The sequence below is a fragment of the Triticum urartu genome, chromosome 5 (assembly GCF_003073215.2).
Source record: "Triticum urartu cultivar G1812 chromosome 5, Tu2.1, whole genome shotgun sequence".
Lineage (NCBI taxonomy): Eukaryota > Viridiplantae > Streptophyta > Magnoliopsida > Poales > Poaceae > Triticum > Triticum urartu.
Genome location: NC_053026.1, coordinates 320,416,721 through 320,439,340, shown reverse-complemented (window position 1 = coordinate 320,439,340; position 22,620 = coordinate 320,416,721). Strand labels below are relative to the sequence as shown.

The 22,620-nt window shown below is 45.0% G+C and overlaps 1 long non-coding RNA gene across 2 annotated transcripts; it reads right to left on the bottom strand.

The window, feature by feature from the left end:
• Window positions 1-1,049: 1,049 nt before the first annotated feature.
• On the bottom strand, window positions 1,050-4,014 carry LOC125508810. 2 transcript variants are annotated; one of them, XR_007283770.1, is made up of 3 exons: window positions 3,451-4,014; window positions 3,060-3,211; window positions 1,050-2,889 (listed from the first exon to the last, which is right to left on the bottom strand). It is a non-coding gene; the product is annotated as an uncharacterized LOC125508810 (long non-coding RNA). The 2 variants fall into 2 exon arrangements; XR_007283769.1 differs by having other exon boundaries at window positions 1,050-3,211; window positions 3,451-3,536; window positions 3,617-4,014.
• Window positions 4,015-22,620: the final 18,606 nt, after the last annotated feature.

Below are 22,620 nucleotides of genomic sequence, written 5' to 3'. Positions count from 1 at the left end.
TTTCGATGAGGAAAAAAATGATAAGCAAGCTTTCGGGACGAGACTCCGCCGCCATGAGGCGGAACCTTGGCGGAACCAATCTAGGGTTCCGACGGAGCTGTTCTGCAGGGGAAACTTCCCTCCGGGAGGGGGAAATCATCACCATCGTCATCACCAACGATCCTCTCGTCGGGAGGGGGTCAATCTCCATCAACATCTTCACCAGCACCATCTCCTCTCAAACCCTAGTTCATCTCTTGTATCCAATTCTTGTCTCTAAGTCTGGAATTAGTACCTGTGGGTTGCTAGTAGTGTTAATTACTGCTTGTAGTTGATGCTAGTTGGTTTATTTCGTGGAAGATCATATGTTCAGATCCTATATGCATATTAATACCCCTCTGATTATGAACATGAATATGCTTTGTGAGTAGTTACGTTTGTTCTTGAGGACATGGGAGAAGTCTTGCTATTAGTAGCCATGTGAATTTGGTATTCGTTCGATATTTTGATGAGATGTATGTTGTCTCTCCTCTAGTGGTGTTATGTGAATGTCGACTACATGACACTTCACCATTATTTGGGCCTAGAGGAAGGCATTGGGAAGTAATAAGTAGATGATGGGTTTCTAGAGTGACAGAAGCTTCAACCCTAGTTTATGCCACTACAACAGGAACCCCCATGTAGCAACGCTTGTTTTCGTATCTAAAAGTCCATATATGCGTTGCTAGTGTCTTTACCAACGGTTTGGGATGTGTTGCCTTATCCAGTGTTGCTAGAACATAATGCAACGCTTATACAGCCGTTGGTAAAAGGGACCATTGCAAGAGTAAAACAGATAAAACCAACCTTTACTACACTTCTATATGTTGGTGCTTACTATACAAGAATCCAAATTTCATTGTTTGGAAACAAAGAATTTGCAACGCTTGAGGTGTTGTACATATATATGTGAATATTATTATATATATATATATATTGCCTTCAATTAAACCAATGCTCCACATAATGGTGATAATTATGTATTGAATATGCTCCACACAGTGAACAAAATAATAAGAGAATATACTCACAAGAGGAAGAAATCATATATTGGATAAAAATGTTGGATTACAATTGCAGATATTACAGGAGGAACATCATCCCAATGTGATGCATAACCTAAATATTTTCCTGACATCCCTACAACTTATGTAAAACTTAACAGAGGAACATCACCCAACAGGATCAACATCCCTACAACTTAACTAAAACTAAAAGCATCAATCTGCATCATCATGAACCGGAACATCATCATCATTGCAGCATACTTGTCACACACCCATCTAATCATCCATATCTTCTGAATCTACAAAGAAAAAACAAAATGAATTGTTAACACAATGAATTGAAATGATGCAAGTAGTGGTAAAGGCAGGTTACTACTCACGTACAAATGTGGAAGGGCATGCAATCTTTGTGTTACATAACAAATTACTAGCATATATAGATGGAAATGGATTCATAACTTACCTCAAGTGTTGAGGGGTTCAGGTTACATACTTAAACTATATGAGGCTAATATGGGCGCCTTAGTGTATGGCAGAAATCATTGCATACTTGTTAACATTTGCTCTGATTGCTTCCAATGTTGAACATATCAAATGGGACAAAGATGCACATTTTGTACGGCATGTGGTGTGAAATTTGTTGGAGCAACACGAACCTACACCAATTGTTGTCGTTCCTTCTCCCACTTCCTCATGAGATCCTAGTCCAAGCATGAGTAAAATATAACAGAGTACAAATAGAAACATAATTTAAACATTATTAGTTAGACATCATTTGTGGTAAACACATCAATCTGGTTACGATGGTAATTCGTGTTTGTGTAAAAATAAATTAGTCCAGACAAAGTCATTGTTTATGCAGTATATATAGACAGCCAGAAGAACCTAAATATGAAATTGTTAAGAAATGATGGAGACATGCTTATAGTTTCTCTAAAGCTACATACGTTTCACACAGAACGGTATATACACACTGACCATGACTAATCACAACAACTCTTTAATTGGAGTGTGTACAATTTGCATAAGACATACAGCTAACGTAATTCAAAAAGCCCACACGCATCTTTTATTGTTTCAGAACATGAAAAGGGTGGAAAATACGCCAATTTTGGAACAAAATTAAGGGCTGCTTCGGGACCACACATCATTACTCAGCATTTATCCAATCCAGCATATTCTGAAAAGTAGCTTAATTACCTTATTATGTTTTCTGCAAGCCACGGCTCTGAAATCCAAATAATGAAACTGTAGAGGAACGATATACATGTTGTTACATAAAAATGTTTAGAATATTGCTCCCATACTAATGATTGTATAGGAATGTTTCGTTTTATATTGAAACCTCATCGATCAATCTATGATGTAAACATGAACCTGTACAAATCAAGTACTCCTTGCTATTAGCATAACTTTTGCATCGTCAGTAGGATTGTATTCTAACTATCAAATAAACCAAGTAAAAGTTATGCACAACGTTACACATTATTTCAAGAAAGATGGGAAGCTGATATGCTAAACATGACATTATAGAAAATTATGTAATGTCTCAGCATCATTGCTTATCTTAATGCTGAAACTCAGAAGATATATAAAATATACCAGGAAGTTAACTGGAGTTCTGGTGGGTGTACATACAAAATGATGTAAAGTTCTTAAATCCTGTATATGCAAAAATCAACTAATTAATTACTTTGACGAGCATGGACTGAGATCAAAAATCAGCTGTAAATTGAGCTATTAATATCAATAGTCAACTTGGTGGCTGGTGTTTCAGTTATTGACATAGGAAATACAACCTGAAAGCAGGATTTCGTATTGCCATTAGAGGCCCTGAAGTCCACTCCCGCGTGACTCTTCTCCACTCCATACAGGAAATAACGGGGTCAACAACGGTGCTCATAGAAACACATATACCTAACCGATTACTTCATCAGCTAATCTATATCAAGAAAATTCATTGGGCTTTCACGAAGAATTCAACGCTCTAGCTAGCTACATAACACATCATCAAATCTTGTGATAAGGGCTTACTCGCCAGGGTCAGGGCAGGAGTAACGGCCAATGATCCGGAACAGAGTTGGGGGGTGTTTAATTGCCTCCCTACTAGGCCGCCGTACAACTGCACGGTAGCCTCATTGCTCCCCATCTGCTTTAATTAAGTTGTCGTCGCTGGACTTCCAATTCTGCCGCAACAACCATCAAGGCAATAATGCTTTAATCAGCCCAGGGAGAGATATGGTGGATTGGAAGAAGAGAGGATTGAAAAGTGTGAGTCTTCGAATATGTGTTCCTAGCAGTAACATCAAATTGACCTCAAGCAGCAGGCACTTAAGCCCAAACAGTGGTAAATCCTAACACCACCAGAAAAACAATTGTTCCTGATGTGCCACGGATCAGAGCAGAGAGGAGTGGACCAACTCACATGAAGCCAGAGGAGGAAGAGGAGGAGGAAGCTCCATGGCTGCTTTGTCCTAAGTAGCAGCAAGGTTGTCCACTGGCGATTCCTCCCTGCACGTGTATAGAAGAAGAGAAGCGTAGAAGTTAGAGAAAGGGGGAGAGAGAGGACGAAGCATGGGGAGGGGACACACTTGCTGGACGAGATGAGGACGAGATGGCCTACGGCGCCGGAGCCGACGCCCGAAACCCTAGCCATGGGGGGAGGGTCACGGGTGGGATTTGGTGGCCGCGAGTGCCGGATCTAGCCGGATGGGAAAGCTCGGCGGTGCGAGGGGACCTCGAGCTGTGCTTCGCAGTCATGGGACTCGCCGGACGTCGCCTGAATCAGCCACCGCCGGTGGCGCAACGAGGAGCCGTGTGAGGAAAGAGGGATGGGACGCGAGAGGGATTGGTGCATGGGGGACATGGCGGATCCGGCGGCCTCCGATGCTGCAAGGTGGGAGGAGGCGAGGGGGAGGGCCGGCGGCGAGGTGGGTCGGAGGATGGGGACGAGGTGGTGGGTGGCAGCGGTTTGGGAGAGATGAGGGTAATTGGGGCCTCTGTTCCCTTTTTTTAGAACGGGAGCTCTATTTTTAGCGTATCTCTCTCCTCTTTTTTTTCATGTGTAGAGTCATGAGCTGTAAATGTAAATCTGGAACACATATCCTTCAACGCTTATATCCGTATCTATTGCGAAACTTACAACATATAGTTAAAATGTTGTAGAATTTGCGTTGCTTTATAGGGGGTATCCTTGTAGTGTGCATTGCTTCGCAAGGGGCTGATTTGGATCCATATGTTTCATGCTATGGTTAGGTTTACCTTAATACTTTTGTTGTAGTTGCGGATGCTTGCAATAGAGGTTAATCATAAGTGGGATGCTTGTCCAAGTAAGGGTTGTACCCAAGCACCGGTCCACCCACATACCAAATTATCAAAGTATCAAACGCGAATCATATGAACGTGATGAAAACTAGCTTGACGATAATTCCCATGTGTCCTTGGGAGCGCTTTTCTCTATATAAGAATTTGTCCAGGCTTGTCCTTTGCTACAAAAAGGATTGGGCCACCTTGCTGCATTTTATTTACTTTTGTTACTTATTGCTCGTTACAAATTATCTTATCACAAAACTATCTGTTACCTATAATTTCAGTGCTTGCAGAGAATACCTTGCTGAAAACCGCTTATCATTTCCTTCTCCTCCTCGTTGGGTTCAACACTCTTAATTATCGAAAGGACTACGATAGATCCCCTATACTTGTGGGTCATCACGGACCCAGTCCGTATAGTTGCTACGATCATTTTTCAACTTAGCTTTCTCTAGGAATGCATTAAAATTCAACGGAACAACAGCACGGGCCATTTATCCACAACAACATAGACATGCAAAATACTATCAGGTACTAAGTTCATGATAAATTAAAGTTCATTTAATCATATTACTTAAGAACTCCCACTTAGATAGACATCCCTCTAATCATCTAAGTGATCACATGATCTATATCAACTAAACCATATCCGATCATCACGTGAGATGGAGTAGTTTTCAATGATGAACATCACTATGTTGATCATATCTACTATATGATTCACGCTCGACCTTTTGGTCTCAATATTCCAAGGCCATATCTGCATATGCTAGGCTCGTCAAGTTTAACCCGAGTATTCTGCTTGTGCAAAACTGGCTTGCACACGTTGTATGTGAACGTAGAGCTTATCACACATGATCATCACGTGGTGTCTCGGCACGACGAACTGTAGCAACGGTGCATACTCAGGGAGAACACTTATACATTGAAATTTAGTGAGAGATCACCTTATAATGCTACCGCCGTACTAAAAAAAGATGCATAAAGGATAAACATCACATGCAATCGATATAAGTGATATGTGATACGTCTCTGTCATATCTACTTTTCCAAACACTTTTGCCCTTGTTTTGGACTCTAACTTGCACGATTTGAATGGAACGAACCCGGACTGACGCTGTTTTCAGCAGAATTGCTATGGTGTTATTTATGTGCAGAAACAAAAGTTCTCGGAATGACCTGAAACTTCATGGAACATCTATTCGAAAATAATAAAAAATCCTTGCAAAAGATTAAGACCAAGGGCCCACCACCTGTCCACGAGGGTGGGGGCGCGCCACCCAACCTCGTGGGCCCCCCGGAGCTCCTCTGACCTCAACTCCAACTCTATATATTTGGTTTTGGGGAGAGAAAAATCAGAGAGAAGGATTCATCGCGTTTTACGATACGGAGCCGCCGCCAAGCCCTAAAACCTCTCGGGAGGGCTGATCTGGAGTCCGTTCGGGGCTCCGGAGAGGGGAATCCGTCGCCATCGTCATCATCAACCATCCTCCATCACCAATTTCATGATGCTCACCGCCGTGCGTGAGTAATTCCATCGTAGGCTTGCTGGACGGTGATGGGTTGGATGAGATCTATCATGTAATCGAGTTAGTTTTGTTAGGGTTTGATCCCTAGTATCCACTATGTTCTGAGATTGATGTTGCTATGACTTTGCTATGCTTAATGCTTGTCACTAGGGCCTGAGTGCCATGATTTTAGATCTGAACCTATTATGTTTTCATCAATATATGAGAGTTCTTGATCCTATCTTGCAAGTCTATAGTCACCTATTATGTGTTATGATCCGTTAACCCCGAAGTGACAATAATCGGGATACTTACCGGTGATGACCGTAGTTTGAGGAGTTCATGTATTCACTATGTGTTAATGCTTTGGTCCAGTACTCTATTAAAAGGAGGCCTTAATATCCCTTAGTTTCCGCTTGGACCCCGCTGCCACGGGAGGGTAGGACAAAAGATGTCATGCAAGTTCTTTTCCATAAGCACGTATGACTATATTCGGAATAAATGCCTACTTTACATTGATGAACCGGAGCTAGTTCTGTGTCACCCTAGGTTATGACTGTTACATGATGAACCGCATCCGGCATAGTTCTCCATCACCGATCCATTGCCTACGAGCTTTCCATATATTGTTCTTCGCTTATTTACTTTTCCGTTGCTATTGCTATCATCACTACAAAATACCAAAAACATTACTTTTGCTATCGTTACCTTTTGCTACCGTTACCACTACTATCATATTACTTTGCTACTAAACACTTTGCTACAGATACTAAGTTTCCAGGTGTGCTTGAATTGACAACTCAGCTGCTAATACTTGAGAATATTCTTTGGCTCCCCTTGTGTCGAATCAATAAATTTGGGTTGAATACTTTACCCTCGAAAACTGTTGCGATCCCCTATACTTGTGGGTTATCAAGACTATTTTCTGGCGCCGTTGCCGGGGACCATAGCTCTATTCTTTGAGTCACTTGGGATTTATATCTGCTTATCATTATGAAGAACTTGAAAGATCCAAGAACCAAGATTTATCCCTCAACTACGAGGGGAGGTAAGGAACTGCCATCTAGCTCTGCACTTGATTCACCTTCTGTTTTGAGTAAGCTTGCGACACCTAAACCTGCTTCTGCTATTCGTTCTGATATGTCACATGTTATTGATGATGCCACTTCTGCTATGCATGATACTTATGATGAAACTACTTCTATGCTTGATACTACTGTGCCACTTGGTGAATTTCTTGATGAACAACTTGCAAGGGTTAGAGAGAATGAAAATATTGAATCTGATAATATTGATGAAAGTGATGATGAAGACTCACCTATTATTCCTGAGGGTTATGTTTTTGAAAAAGAAGCTGCTTTAGCTATTTTAGCTTGCAAAGATAGATACGAACTCAAGAGGTTATTAGCTAAATGGAATAAGCAATCTCTAAATGCTAGGATGAAACCTGACCCTGCTTTTGCTACTTCACCTATCTATGTTACTGATAAGGATTATGAATTCTCTGTTGATCCTGATATAATTACTGGTTGTCGTTTTTCATGTCTTGACTGTGAAACTGTTGTTGCCCATCTTACTCGCTTGCATGATATCCCCCTTTCGCTAGCTGGCGAACTCGCTACTTTTATATCATTAAAGGGTGATGCTAAGATATGGTTTAATTCTCTTGATCCTGGTTGTGTGCGTAGTCCCCAGGATATGATTTATTACTTCTCTCCTAAATATTTCCCTGCTCATAAGAAACAAACTGCTTTAAGGGATATATATAATTTCGTGCAAATTGAAGAAGAGAGTCTCCCACAAGCTTGGGGGAGGCTTCTCAAGTAACTTAATGCTTTGCCTGATCATCCTCTTAAGAAAAATGAAATACTTGATATCTTTTATAATGGACTAACTGATGCTTCCAGAGATTACCTAGATAGTTGTGCTGGTTCTGTTTTCAGGAAAAGAACACCGGATGAAGCTGAAATTCTATTGAATAATATGTTGACAAAAGAAAATAATTGGACACTTCTTGAGCCAGCTCTTGAGCCAATTCCCGAGCCTACTCCTAAACCAACTCTGAAGAAGAGGGGTATTCTATTTCTTAGTCCTGAAGATATGCAAGAGGCAAAGAAATCTATGAAAGAAAAAGGTATTAAAGCTGAAGATGTTAAGAATTTACCTCCTATTGAAGAAACACACGGTCTTAATTTACCGCCTGATGAAGAAACATATGATCTTAATCCCTCACCTATTGAAGAAATACATGGTCCTGATAACCCGACACAGGTAGTAAAGGTAAATTCTCTCTATAGATATGATAAAGCTGAAATCCCATTTACTAAATTTGCCAGCCCATGCTTAGATGAGTTTGATAAATTTATGGTTAAGCAAGAAGATTTTAATGCTTATTTTGGTAGACAATTGAAATACAATTCAAATATGCTTGAACACTTGGGTGGTTATATGGCTAACATCAAAGGTGAACTTAAACTTATTAGTAAACATGCTTCTATGGTTACCACTCAAGTAGAACAAGTACTTAAGGCTCAAAATGATTTGCTCAATGAATTGAATAGCAAGGATAATGATAATGCTGTTAGAGTTATGACTAGAGGTGGTAGAATGACTCAGGAACCTTTGTATCCTGAAGGCCACCCTAAGAGAATTGAGCAAGATTCTCAGAGAAATAATATAGATGCACCTAGTCCTTCTAAAAGGAAGAAAAATAAAAATGATAGGACTTTGCATGCTTCTAGTGAACCTGTTATTGAAACACCTGAGAATCCAAATGATATTTCTATCTCTGATGCTGAAACACAATCTGGTAATGAACCTGAAACTAGTGATAATGTTAATGATAATGTTCATGATGATGCTCAACCTAGTAATGATAATGATATAGAAATTGAACTTGTTGTTGATCTTGATAACCCACAATCAAAGAATCAACATTATGATAAGAAAGGCTTTGTTGCTAGGAAACATGGTAAGGAAAGAGAGCCTTGGGTTCAGAAACCCATGCCTTTTCCTCCCAAACCATCCAAGAAAAAGGATGATGAGGATTTTGAGCGCTTTGCTGAAATGATTAGACCTATCTTTTTGCATATGCGATTAACTGATATGCTTAAAATGAATCCTTATGCTAAGTACATGAAAGAAATTGTTACTAATAAAAGAAAGATATCAGAAGCTGAAATTTCCACCATGCTTGCTAATTATACTTTTAAGGGTGGAATACCAAAGAAACTTGGAGATCCAGGAGTACCCACTATACCATGCTCCATTAAAAGAAACTATGTTAAAACTGCTTTATGTGATCTTGGAGCCGGTGTTAGTGTTATGCCTCTCTCTTTATATCATAGACTTGATTTGAATAAGTTGACACCTACTGAAATATCTTTGCAAATGGCTGATAAATCAACTGCTATACCTGTCGGTATTTGTGAGGATGTGCCTGTTGTAGTTGCAAACATTACTATTTTAACGGACTTTGTTATTCTTAATATTCCTGAGGACGATAGTATGTCTATTATTCTTGGAAGACCCTTTTTGAATACTGCAGGGGCTGTTATTGATTACACTAAAGGCAATGTCACTTTTCATGTTAATGGTAATGAGCATACGGTGCACTTTCCAAGGAAACAACCTCAAGTTCATAGTATCAACTCTATTGGAAAAATTCCATCGATTATATTTGGAGGTTTTGAATTTCCTCTTCCTACTGTTAAGAAGAAATATGATATTCTTGTTATTAGGGATGTGCATATCCCCGTTGAGGAAACATAGTGTTATTTGAAATTTCTCCGGTTCCATGTTATTCGAAATGAGTTCGTTAACAAGACTTGATCAACCTTGTTAGTGGATTCCTTTTGATGATCATGAGATGGATGAAACTAGAAGGCACAACCTTTTGTACCCTCCTTTTAATTTCTGTTATTTATATTAAATAAAATAAAAATAGTATGTTTTTGTCTGTTATCTGATTTATCCGTGCAATATAAAAATACCCCGAAAATAAATATTCTCCAAATGCCCTGAAATTTAAATATGATTTTTTCTGGAATATTTGAGAATATTTGGCACTGAGAACACAGCAGGAGGAGCTGGCACCTGGCCACGAGGGTCAGGGGCGCCCCCTACCCCCCTGGGCGCGCCCCCTGCCTCGTGGGCCCACAGTGGCCCTCCTCCACTTATCCTTGCACCCACACACTCCTTCCTCCCACAAACACGAATATCCAGCTCAAACCCGAGTCCAAGCTCATTTTGCTGCCATTTTCGATCTCCTTGCTCAAAGCACCTCTCACAAAACTGCTTGGGGGGATTGTTCCTTGGTATGTGACTCCTCCATTGGTCCAATTAGTCTTTGTTCTAGTGCTTTATTCATTTCAAATTTGTGCTGCTTAGGTGACCCTGTTATTGAGCTTGCATGTCAAATTTATATGGTCAAAAGTAGTTTTGATGCATGATATAGGCTCTAGGCACTTGTAGGAGTAGTTGCTATCAATATTATCGAGCTTTGTTCACTTTTATTTTGAAGTTACTAAAACTTTCAAAAAAATTCAGAAAATAATGAAGAGATTTTTGAGGGGCTCATCGAGCCGAAGCTCGAAGGAAAAGGCACAGAAGCCCAAGTATAACCTGCCTCGCACCGCAGAGGTTCGGCCGTGTGAATGGCCTTCCGATGATTTCTTGAGAGCAGCCGAGATTTATGATGATTTTTATGAATTGGCTGAGAATGCAGGCCTCACCGCCTTCCTCCACGACCAACGTGAACAGTATCTCTTACTCACAAATATCTTTGTGCAAAACTTTCATTTCCATTCTAGGAGCTCACCACCTACGGTGGAGTTTTATTTATATGATGAGCATAAGGAGATGTCACTTTATGATTTTTGTCGGGTTTGTTTGGTCCCTTTCGAGGGCACGACAGAGGAACCACATCACGGCGATGTGGATGGATTTATTGATACCATCACTATAGGGGAAACGAGGAAGGTTTCCGATGCACGAATCACTAGCATACATTTTCCTGTTTTACGCTACTTTGCAATATTTGCTAGTCGTTGCTTAATTGGTCACAGAAACTGTGGAAACCTTAGTGGTCCTGATATTATTATTTTGTTCCATGGTTTATTCAGTGATAACTCTGTTAGTATGGGCGGTATTATTGCTAAACGGTTAAGTCTGAACCATACAAAGGGCCCCATCTTTAGAGGCATCTATGCTTCACGCCTAGCTGCACATTTTAACATACCTATTAGGCATTATGAGAAGGAAGAAAAATTGCTGCCTCGTGTTTATTTAGATTGTAAGAGTATGGTAGCACACGATTTTATTGTTAAGAATAGGGAAGGGGAGCTTAAATACAAATTGTTCTTTGATAAACATCATCCTGAGACTATTACCCTGCCTGCTCCTTCCCTGTTTGATTTATCTGCAGGCCAGTACCTTGTTCCGTTAGAGGCTATTCACGCCTATCGGAACCCTACATCAGCCACAGAGCCAGAGTTCGGAAGCACAAGTGATCCTCCACGACAGTCTAATTACCAGTGGGATCCGGAGATGATTGCCAACCAGTGGCAATCAGAGTCTTCTTCTTCGCAGTACGACCCCAACTATTACTATGGATATCCGCCAGGCCAACCGTGGCCATAGACCAACTTAGGCCAAAAGCCTAAGCTTGGGGGAGTACGTATTCCTCACCGACATTATATTCATGTTCACACACTCGTTGCTAGATGTCGGTGCTCATACTTTTTCATTGTATCATCCATGCTAGTTTATTTCCTTTTTATGCTTTCTTCTTGTATGTTTAATAAACCTTAAGAAAAACAAAAAAAATAGTTGTAGATTTTAATTAGTTTATTTTCCATGCTTGTGGTAGTAATTAAAAAGAAAACCCAAAAATATTTCTTGTTCTTCTTTTACTTGCTGGGAGCTTTCCCGTGTAAATAGTTTTATTTCTTTTCTTTTCTTTGGGGGTCGATAGGAGAAGACCATGATTAAATTGTTGAAGTAGCTCTTATATGCATTATTGTTCATCCGACAAAAGAGCCCATATTACCTTGTCTTCTCCTGTTTATTGAATGCTTGCAGATTCCAGCTTAGTCCAATGCACGTGCACTATTATTATTATTCACACTATTCGGTCGTGCAAGTGAAAGGCAATTATGACGATATATGATGGACTGACTGAGATGAGAAAATCTGGTATGAACTTGACCTCTCTTGTTTTTGTAAATATGATTAGTTCATCGTTCCTAATTCAGCCTATTATGAATAAACATGTTTGCAATGACAACTAGAGATCATAGTTTCTTGTGCCATGCTTGATTAGCTAGGAGCTTATAATGGTTTACCTTGTGTGCCAACATGCTATTAAAATGGTTGTGATGTGGTATGATAGGGTGGTATCCTCCTCTGAATGATTTAAGTGACTTGACTTGGTGCATGTTCACGCATGTAGTTGAAACAAAATCAACATAGCCTTCACGATATTTATGTTCATGGTGGATTATATCCTACTCATGCTTGCATTCGGTGTTGAATAATTTTAATGCATGTTCATGATTGTTGTCGCTCTCTAGTTGGTCGCTTCCCAGTATTTTGCTAGCCTTCACCTGCACTAAGCGGGAATACTGCTTGTGCATCCAACTCCATAAACCCCAAAGTTATTCCATATGAGTCCACCATACCTACCTATATATGGTATCTACCTGCCGTTCCAAGTAAATTTGTATGTGCCAAACTCTAAACCTTCAAGTAAATATCATGTTTTGTATGCTCGAATAGCTCATGTATCAACTAGGGCTGTCTGTATCTTCCATGTTAGGCGGTTTATTCTCAAGAGGAGTGGACTCCGCTCCTCACTCACGAGAAAGTGGCTGGTCACCGGGATGCCCAGTCCCATGCTTTATGCAAACTAAATCAAAATAATTGCAAACAAAACTCCCCCTGGGACTCTTGTTAGTTGGAGGCACTCGTTGTTTTGAGTAAGCCATGGATTGATGCTTGTTGGTGGAGGGGGGGGTATAAACTTTACCATTCTGTTTGGGAACCGCCTATAATGTGTGTAGCATGGAAGACATTGACATCTCTTGGTTGTTATGTTGACAATGAAAGTATACCGCTCAAAATATTATTCATCTCTATTTCAAAACCGAGCTCTGGCACCTCTATAAATCCTTGCTTCTCTCTGCGAAGGGCCTATCTATTTACTTTCATGTTGAGTCATCATCTTCTTATTAAAAAGCACCAGTTAGAGAGCACCGTTGTCATTTGCATTCATTACTATTAGTTTACATTGAGTATGACTTGACCGGATCTCTTTTACCATGAATTACAATGTCTAGTCAGTCCTTGATCTTTAAAGGTGCTCTGCATTTATGTTTTGCGGTCTTAGAAAGGGCTAGCGAGATACCATCTTGTTATATCATATTATGATTGTTTTGAGAAAGTGTTGTCATCCGAGATTTATTATTATTGCTTGCTAGTTGATTATGCCATTGATATGAGTAAACTTGAGACCTAAGCGTTATTGTGAATGTGGTTAGTCATAATCTTTGCTGAAAACTTGAATGTTGGCTTTACATATTTACAACAACAAGAGCAAACAGAGTTTGTAAAAGTTTTTCTTTATCACTTTTAGTTTATCAACTGAATTGCTTGAGGACAAGCAAAGGTTTAAGCTTGGGGGAGTTGATACGTCTCCGTCGTATCTACTTTTCCAAACACTTTTGCCCTTGTTTTGGACTCTAACTTGCATGATTTGAATGGAACTAACCCGGAGCAGAATTGCTATGGGGTTATTTATGTGCAGAAACAAAGGTTCTCAGAATGACCTGAAACTTCATGGAACATCTATTCAGAAATAATAAAAAATCCTTGCAAAGGATGAAGACCAGGGGGCCCACCACCTGTCCACGAGGGTGGGGGGCGCGCCCCCTACCTCATGGGCCCCCTGGAGCTCCTCCGACCTCAACTCCAACTCTATATATTTGGTTTCGGGGAGAAAAAATCAGAGAGAAGGATTCATCGCGTTTTACGATACGGAGCCGCCGCCAAGCCCTAAAACCTCTCGGGAGGGCCGATCTGGAGTCCGTTCAGGGCTCCGGAGAGGGGAATCCGTCGCCATCGTCATCATCAACCATCCTCCACACCAATTTCATGATGCTCACCGTCGTGCGTGAGTAATTCCATCGTAGGCTTGCTGGACTGTGATGGGTTGGACGAGATCTATCATGTAATCGAGTTAGTTTTGTTAGGGTTTAATCCCTAGTATCCACTATGTTCTGAGATTGATGTTGCTATGACTTTGCTATGCTTAATGCTTGTCACTAGGGCCCGAGTGCCATGATTTTAGATCTGAACCTATTATGTTTTCATCAATATATGAGAGTTCTTGATCCTATCTTGCAAGTCTATAGTCACCTATTATGTGTTATGATCCGTTAACCCCGAGGTTACAATAATCGGGATACTTACCGGTGATGACCGTAGTTTGAGGAGTTCATGTATTCACTATGTGTTAATGTTTTGGTCCAGTACTCTATTAAAAGGAGGCCTTAATATCCCTTAGTTTCCGCTAGGACCCCACTGCGACGGGAGGGTAGGACAAAATATGTCATGCAAGTTCTTTTCCATAAGCACGTATGACTATATTCGGAATACATGCCTACATTACATTGATGAACTGGAGCTAGTTCTGTGTCACCCTAGGTTATGACTGTTACATGATGAACCGCATCTGACATAATTCTCCATCACCGATCCATTGCCTACGAGCTTTCCATATATTGTTCTTCGCTTATTTGCTTTTCTGTTGCTATTGCTATCATCACTACAAAATACCAAAAACATTACTTTTGCTATCGTTACCTTTTGCTACCGTTACCACTACTATCATATTACTTTGCTACTAAACACTTTGCTGCAGATACTAAGTTTCCAGGTGTGGTTGAATTGACAACTCAGCTGCTAATACTTGAGAATATTCTTTGGCTCCCCTTGTGTCGAATCAATAAATTTGGGTTGAATACTTTACCCTTGAAAACTGTTGTGATCCCCTATACTTGTGGGTTATCAATCAACCATCACATTTGCTGACCAAATCCTCTGCATCCGCATGAGCCGCCAGCCAATAAAACCCATGACGAAAAGCTTTAGCCACGAGAGACTCAGAGCCAACATGATGGCCACAATCTCCGTCATGAATCTCTCGTAGAATCTCACGACCCTCCTCGGGAGAAACACAACGATGAAATGCCCCTGTGACACTACATCGGTGCAACTCTCTTTTGACAATAGTCATTGTCTTAGACCACCGAGTTATCTGCCTGAACAAAGTTTCATCCTCGGGTAATTTACTCCGGGTCATATAAGCCGAATATGGGACTGTCCAATCAGGAATAGCATGAAGAGCCGCCACCAGTTGTGCCTCTGGGTCAGGAATAGCAAGATCTTCCTTTGTAAGCAGTTTAACCAAAGGATTATGCAAAATATCAAGGAAAACATTAGGTGGCACCGGCTTACGCTGGGATCCTAGCCGACTTAAAGCATCAGCCGCCTCATTTTTCCTGCGATCAATATGTTCCACTTGATAACCATTAAAATGACCAGCAATAGCATCAACCTCTCGACGATAAGCCGCCATGAGTGGATCTTTGGAATCCCAAGTGCCTGAAACTTGTTGAGTCACCAAAGCACCACACCCGGCTTAGATTCATCTCCTTAGCCATCCAAAGACCATGGAGCAAGGCTTCATACTCAGCTGCATTTTCAGTATAAGGGAACATCAACCTTGATACCTAATAAAATTTATCACCCCATGGGGAAGTCAAAATAACTCCAGCCCCCGAGCCTTCCAACTGCCTAGGTCCATCGAAGTGAATAGTACAATATGTGCTATCCGGCTTCTCCTCGGGCATTTGCAACTCTGTCAAGTCATTGATGAAATACACAAGTGCTTGAGACTTGATGGCGCGGTGCATTTAATGCACCCTGTCAGCCCGCAGAGTTAGGTATGATAGCACTATTTGCTATCATATCATTGGATAATGACCACTTTGCCACTGTGGTGACCCCTTAATCTATAAAATGAGGCCCATGGCACTCGTAGGAGGGGTTAGAGGGTTTCGAAAGTTGACAACCCCAAGCCATCATACGGGCGTAGACACCACGGCCCTGAGACAAACCTTGCCGAGCAAGTGTACTACACACCACCACACACATTCCACCATCAATCCACCAAAGCAGGAGTAGGGTTTTACGCCTCGCGGTGGCCTGAACCTGGGGTAAAATTGTTGGTGTGCTTTTCTGTCGTGCTGTTGTGCGCTGATCTACTCTTTGCGCAACGCGCCGTCCCTCGCGGAACCAACAAGGGGCAATCGGCCCCATAGGTGGTCGCGGATATCCCGCAACATCTTTGGCGCGCCAAGTAGGGGGGCACTTGCGCGAACCTGAAAGCGTGCGTAGCGCGTCATCTTCATCGCCATCTTCTTCTTCGATGGTGCCATCGACCATGGCGCCCCAGAAGAAAAAGTCCGGCCCTTCGGCCCATCCATCCACCTCGAAGGCTCCGCTGCCCGCGGCCTCTGGTGCCACGGAGGATGCGGGGGCGAGTGAGGATGTGGACGCTCCAGGGGATGTGGCCGGAGCAGGTGGCGCCATCGCCACTCCCCCTACGGCTGACACAGGGGTTGAAGATACCGGAGGAGGATAGCATCAGCAATGCCTCGGCGGTCAGGCTCCACGAGCTGCGGACGAGGGAGTCACTCCGATTGCCCCCTCTCCCCGTGGCAACAGGCACAGCCGCAGCAACGGCGCTCGGTCCGGGGCAAACCATCGTCTTCTGGCCGCCCCTGCCGCGGGAGCGACCATGGCCATGCCTCCTCCCGGATGAGTTGACCAGGCCACTGCGCTCGATGGGGCCGCTGACTCTCGAGCACCACCGCCGCGCGACCCCGCTGCCCAGATGGTCATCCCACAGCTACATGGGCATGGCACCCCCATCGTTGCCGCTGCTGGCACCGTCAGGAGCCGGGCGACGGTCCGGTCGACGTCATCGACACCTATGCCGAGCACTACCATGGAGGTCGTGGCTCGAGTTCAGTTGCTGCTGAGATTTCCGCCGGCAGCCGGGAGATGGATGAATGGCGTGCTACTATCCAGAGGCTGCTCGGCTTCGCCGAGGCTGGGGGCTCACGGCGAGCTGGCCCACCACGACCTCCCCAAGCGATAGCATCTTCCCGTATCATTGGCCGGACGGAGGGGGTCGTCCCCACGGTGCAGTCCCCACCACGGCAGCTGATGCGGGCGCAGCAGAATCAAGATCCTGACGACATCTCGATAGCCTCTTCCGACCCTCGAGCACATCCAGGCCAACGTCGAGCCCCAGAGGATAGGCAGCAGGGGGACGCATGCGTCGCCATGGATCAGCACCGTGACGACCTCTGCCAGACCGACGGGTGTGGCGGCCTCAACATCGACGAGCCTACGCTTGGTGTTGGCGGGTGCCTCCCTTTCGAGGTTGGCTGCCTTGCCTTTACGCGAGAGCTGCGGCAAGTCTGTTGGCCATCCATTCGCACGTTCAAGCCAGAGATACCTGAGAAGTACGACGGGAGGCTGAACCCGACAGAGTTCCTGAGCATCTACACCATCGTTGTTCAGGCTGCCGGGGGAAGAGACGAGAAGGTGTTCGCCAACTACGTCCCATTGGCCCTCAAGTCCAATGTGAGGTCTTGGCTGATGCACCTGCCGGAGAACTCCATTTCGTCATGGGCAGATATGTGCCACGAGTTCATCGGCGCCTTCACCGGTGGCCATCAAGAGCCCGGCAGGCCCAGCGATCTGTAGCTTCTCCAGCAGAAGGAAGGAGAAACTCTCCGTAAGTATTTATAGAGATTCAGTAAAGTTCATAGAAATATTCCAAATATCCATCCGGCAGCTGTTATAGCGGCCTTCTAGTCCAATGTGCACAACCGTCGCATTCGTTCCAAGATGAATGTGCGGTTTACCAAGACTGTGAAGGAGCTATACACTCTGGTGGATAAGTGTGCTTGGATGGAAGAAGGGAGGAAGTTACCCAGAGAGGAGGGTTGCATTAATGTTGATTCATAGGATGAAGATGAATCAACTAGCCAGAGAAAGAGCAAGAAGCGCAATAAGAAGCCAAGGGATAAGGCAGTGATGACTATGGAAGGATCGGGCACACCTAGTACCGGCAAGAAAGCCAAGGTTGAGGCCCCCGGCAAGGAAGTTGCCGCGTGTGCTACCTGCCGGGAAGCCACTGCCACAGAAAAAGTCGGGAAAGGTACTGCAAGATCCACCGGACCAAAGGCCACGACCTTCAGGAGTGTCATCAGGTTGAGCAGCTTGCTAAGAAGCATAAGGCAGAATATGACAAGCGTGATAGCGAAAAAGGTCAGAATGCTACTGGTGGTAAGGGCCAAGGTGGTGAAGCAAATCGCCCCGGCAAACCCCTTTGGAGCCAGGGAAAACCCGCCAGGGGCCAAGAGATAAAAATCTATGATGATGTGAGTGATGGAGGGGATGAAGAGGAAACCAGTGAGCAGGAATTTCAGAAGGCCACTGACGCCCTATGCATTGATGGAGGTGCATCTTTGCACTCCTCAAATCGCCAACTTAAGCGATGGGCACGAGAGGTCAATGCTATGGAACCAGCGCCAAAGGCCTGGAAGCTGCTCAAGTGGTCCTGCACGCCCATCATCTTTGATGAGGAGGATCACCCTGGCCGCACCATGGTGGTAGGTTATTTGTCGTTGTTGGTCTCCCCAACAATTCGCAACCTCAAGGTCACAAAGATGTTAGTGGATGGCCAGGACGGGTTGAATCTGATTTCCCCGGCAGTCATCAACAAGCTTTAGATAAGAGAAGAGGAGCTAGAGGTTACCAGCACATTTCAAGGAGTCAATCCCGGTAGGAGCCATCCTAAGAGGAAGATTACATTGTCGGTGATGTTCGGGGGAGAACTGAACTACCGGACTGAGAAGATTGTGTTCGATGTGGTTGATCTCCCCTTGCCGTACAATGGGATTCTGGGACGCCCGGCCCTGGCTAAGTTCATGGTAGCATCTCATTATGCTTATAACACTTTGAATATGCCTGGGCCACTGGGGGTCATCACCATCCCATCAGATGAGAAGGATGCAATTATCTGCGTGGACAAGATGTACCTGGATGCAGTCGCGGCAGAGGCAGCAGCAGGAACAGCTCCCGCCAAGGAAAGCAAAGGATAAAAGAAGGATTGTAGGGCCTCAGGCAAAGAGTCCGGGAACCGTGCCCCCTCCGAGTGCACGTCACCCGTTGACGACGTGTCGGAGTGTTCCAACAGCAAGAGAAACAAGGTTGCTGCACCCCAAGTAAAGAAGGTCCCAGCAGGGCTAGGTGGCGTTGATGGTACTTTCACTATCAGCACCACCCTCGATGACAAATAGGAAAGCGTGCTCGTTGCCTTCCTGCGGGCGAATATCGATGTGTTTGCATGGCAACCGTCTGATTTCCCTGGTGTTCCCAGGGAGGTAATCAAGCACCACCTTGTTGTCTTCCCACACGCCCGACCCGTCAAGCAGAAAGTTGGGAAGCAGGCCTTGGAGCGGTAGCAATTCATTGCAGAGGAAATTAAGAAGTTAGAGGCAGCTGGTCTGGTCAGAGGAGTACTGCACCCTACATGGTTGGCGAATCCAGTGGTGGTGCGGGAGGCGAATGGGAAATGGAGACTTTGCATTGATTTCACATATCTCAATAAGGCTTGCCCGAAGGACCCATTTCCCTTGACGTGCACCGACCAGATCATGGATTCCACTTCAGGTTGTGATTTGCTCTCTGTCGGTGTCAAAACCGGCGGATCTCGAGTAGGGGGTCCCGAACTGTGCATCTAGGATCGATGGTAATAGGAGACGGGGGACACAATGTTTACCCAGGTTCGGGCCCTCTCTATGGAGGTAGAACCCTACGTCTTGCTTGATTGATATTAATGAATATGAGTGTTAAAATAGTGGATCTACCACGAGATCGTAATGGCTAAACCCTAGAAGTCTAGCCTATGTGGGTATGATAATGAGAATATGTGGTGTCCTTTCCGGACTATCCCCTTCAGTTTATATAGGCACCGAAGGAATCTAGGGTTTACATGGAGTCGGTTATATAAGAAGGAATCTTCGGTCGCCAAGCTTGCCTTCCACGCCAAGTACAGTCCAATCCAGACACGGTGCAGTCTTCGGCCTTCATGTCTTCATGGCCCATCAGCCCGGCCCGTGGATAACAGGCCGGACGCCCGAGGACCCCTTAGTCCAGGACTCCCTCAGTAGCCTCTGAACCTAGCTTTTAATGACAAGGAGTCCAGCGCGTTGATTGTCTTCGGCATTATAAGGCGGGTTCCCTTTTCTATGAACTCCTAGATAGTCTTCGGATGCAATGATCGTATCCTGACCTGTTACACACATCACACACAACCGTAGAGAGAATATAATATTTGCACGAATCTAATCTGTTGACAGCTTCCCTCCAACACGTCATAGCGTTTGTCCGGTTATAATTTCGAATCATTTTTCTTCTGCCATTCCACGCTTCGAGACGTGGCTGCTATTGGCACGTCTTGTCAAAACAGAGATCGTGTCCCCTTATTGCATGATTCTCATCAATGCGGGCATGGGTAACTCAACCGCGCCGTTTATACAGCCCTAGGGAACAGGCGAATCCTAAGGCGAGTGAGGAGGCGTTTTAATATTTGCTGCCTTTATAAGGGGATAAGGATTCACCCCTCCTCTCCTCACGCTCTCTCTCCGTCTCCGCATTTCCGATCTCAAGCTCCAGAGCCCAAGTTCTTATCTCCTTTCCACTCAAGCAACCATGTCCAGATGTGGTCAGGGCAAGTGGATGGTCTCCTCCGTCAAGGAGGAGGACATTACTAAGCTCCGGTCATCCGGATATTGGGCGAAGGAGATCGCCCATCTCCTGCCAGCCGAGGGACAAGTCGTCCCCACGCCAGAGCCCACAGAGAGGGTAATATTCATCCCGCATTTCTTCCGCGGGCTAGGGTTTCCACTCCACCCTTTCATCCGCAGGCTGATGTACTACTACGGGATAGATTTCCATGATTTGTCCCCGAATTCCTTCCTCAACATCTCAGCGTTCATCGTCGTGTGCGAGGCCTTCCTCCGCATCCATCCCCACTTTGGGCCGTGGCCCAAAGTTTTCAACGTGAAGCCGAAGGTGGTGGAGGGACAGCACGCCGAGTGCGGAGGGTCCAAGGTGAGCAAGCTATCCAACGTCTCATGGCCCAAAGGCACCTTTGTTGAGACAGTAAAGGAATGGCAGAAGCGGTGGTTCTATATAAAAGAACCTCGCGGCACCACCTAGGCCGCTGCTGCTGAATTCCACTCCAGCGCTCCCATGTGACTCACCTCCTGGGTCTAGAAGAGTCCGGACTGGTGTGCACCTAACGAGCTGATAGCGCTGCAGACGCGCGTTCAAAGCATGGTGACCAAGGACATCAAGCTCGTCGACATTATCCAGGTGATGCTAATCCATCAGATTCTTCTGTGCCAGCGCCGCAGCCTCCCTTTATGGGAATTCAATTCGAAGAAGCACCAGACCCTGAAAAGGCTCTTCGATACTTCTCACGAAGAGGCCTGGAAGTTGCTCTTTAAGGGCAACGAGAGGCCACCGGCCATGGACTCAGACCGTGGTCACAATTGTAACCGCCCCGCCAGCGAGGTACGTTACTTTTGATGTACTCCCAACTTAAATGTTTCGAGGATGATGTTTGAGATTTTAGTATTGCTCCCTCGGGACTGGGCGGAGAGGGCGAAGCGGATCCAGTGTCCGGCTCTGTTGCCCGAAGAACCATTCATCCCGTTCCTGGCGAAGATGCTAGTGCCGACGCCATATACGGTGCCAGAGAAGAAGGCCAAGGGGGCCAAGAGTGGCCGCCGTCGCAAGGGCACTTCGGACGCGACGTCCGAAGACGACGAGGCCCATTCCTCTGTCCCTGAGGACAATGACGAGGAATAGGAGGGGGAGGAGGGAAACAACCCTCCTCCTGAGGAGAGGAAGAAGAAGAGGGTGGCCTCGGCACACCTGGAGGTGAAAGCGCCCAAAAAGGGGAAGGGCGCCCCAGCGGTCAACACCGCATGGGATGCTGACAGTAGTCCGGAACGTCACCCCCGTACTAGGCTCCAGGCCGCATCGTAAGTGACATGGCTTATTCATGCGCGTATCGGCCCTTTCTTTTTATTATTCTAACATGGTTAATCCACATTATTGCAGTCCGGCCCGCGACCTTATCCAGCGATCCTCATCTGGAGGTTCGTTGGCTCCGTCGGAGATGGTGAGCATGTCGCAACCGCCTGCTTACTCCCCCGGGGCCAGGGACGACACCGAAGTGTTATCCCGGAGGACCGCTCTGAGGGGAGGAGCCCAGGACGTTGTCCGGGAGGCGCCACAAGGCGGGACCTCCGCTGCCGGACACACCGGGGGGATCCCCATGGAGACTGGCGAAGAGGGCCGTATCCAGTTCGGCCCTCAGCCGAATACGATTCCGGAGACCAATATGGCTCCAGAGTCGGGCGAGCAGCCCGTTGAGGGAGTCCTGGATTGGGGGTCTCCGGACAGCCGGACTATAGCCTTTGGCCGGACTGTTGGACTATGAAGATACAAGATTGAAGACTTCGTCTCGTGTCCGGATAGGACTCTACTTGGCGTGGAAGGCAAGCTAGGCAATATGGATATGTATATCTCCTCCTTTGTAACCGACCTTGTGTAACCCTAGCCCC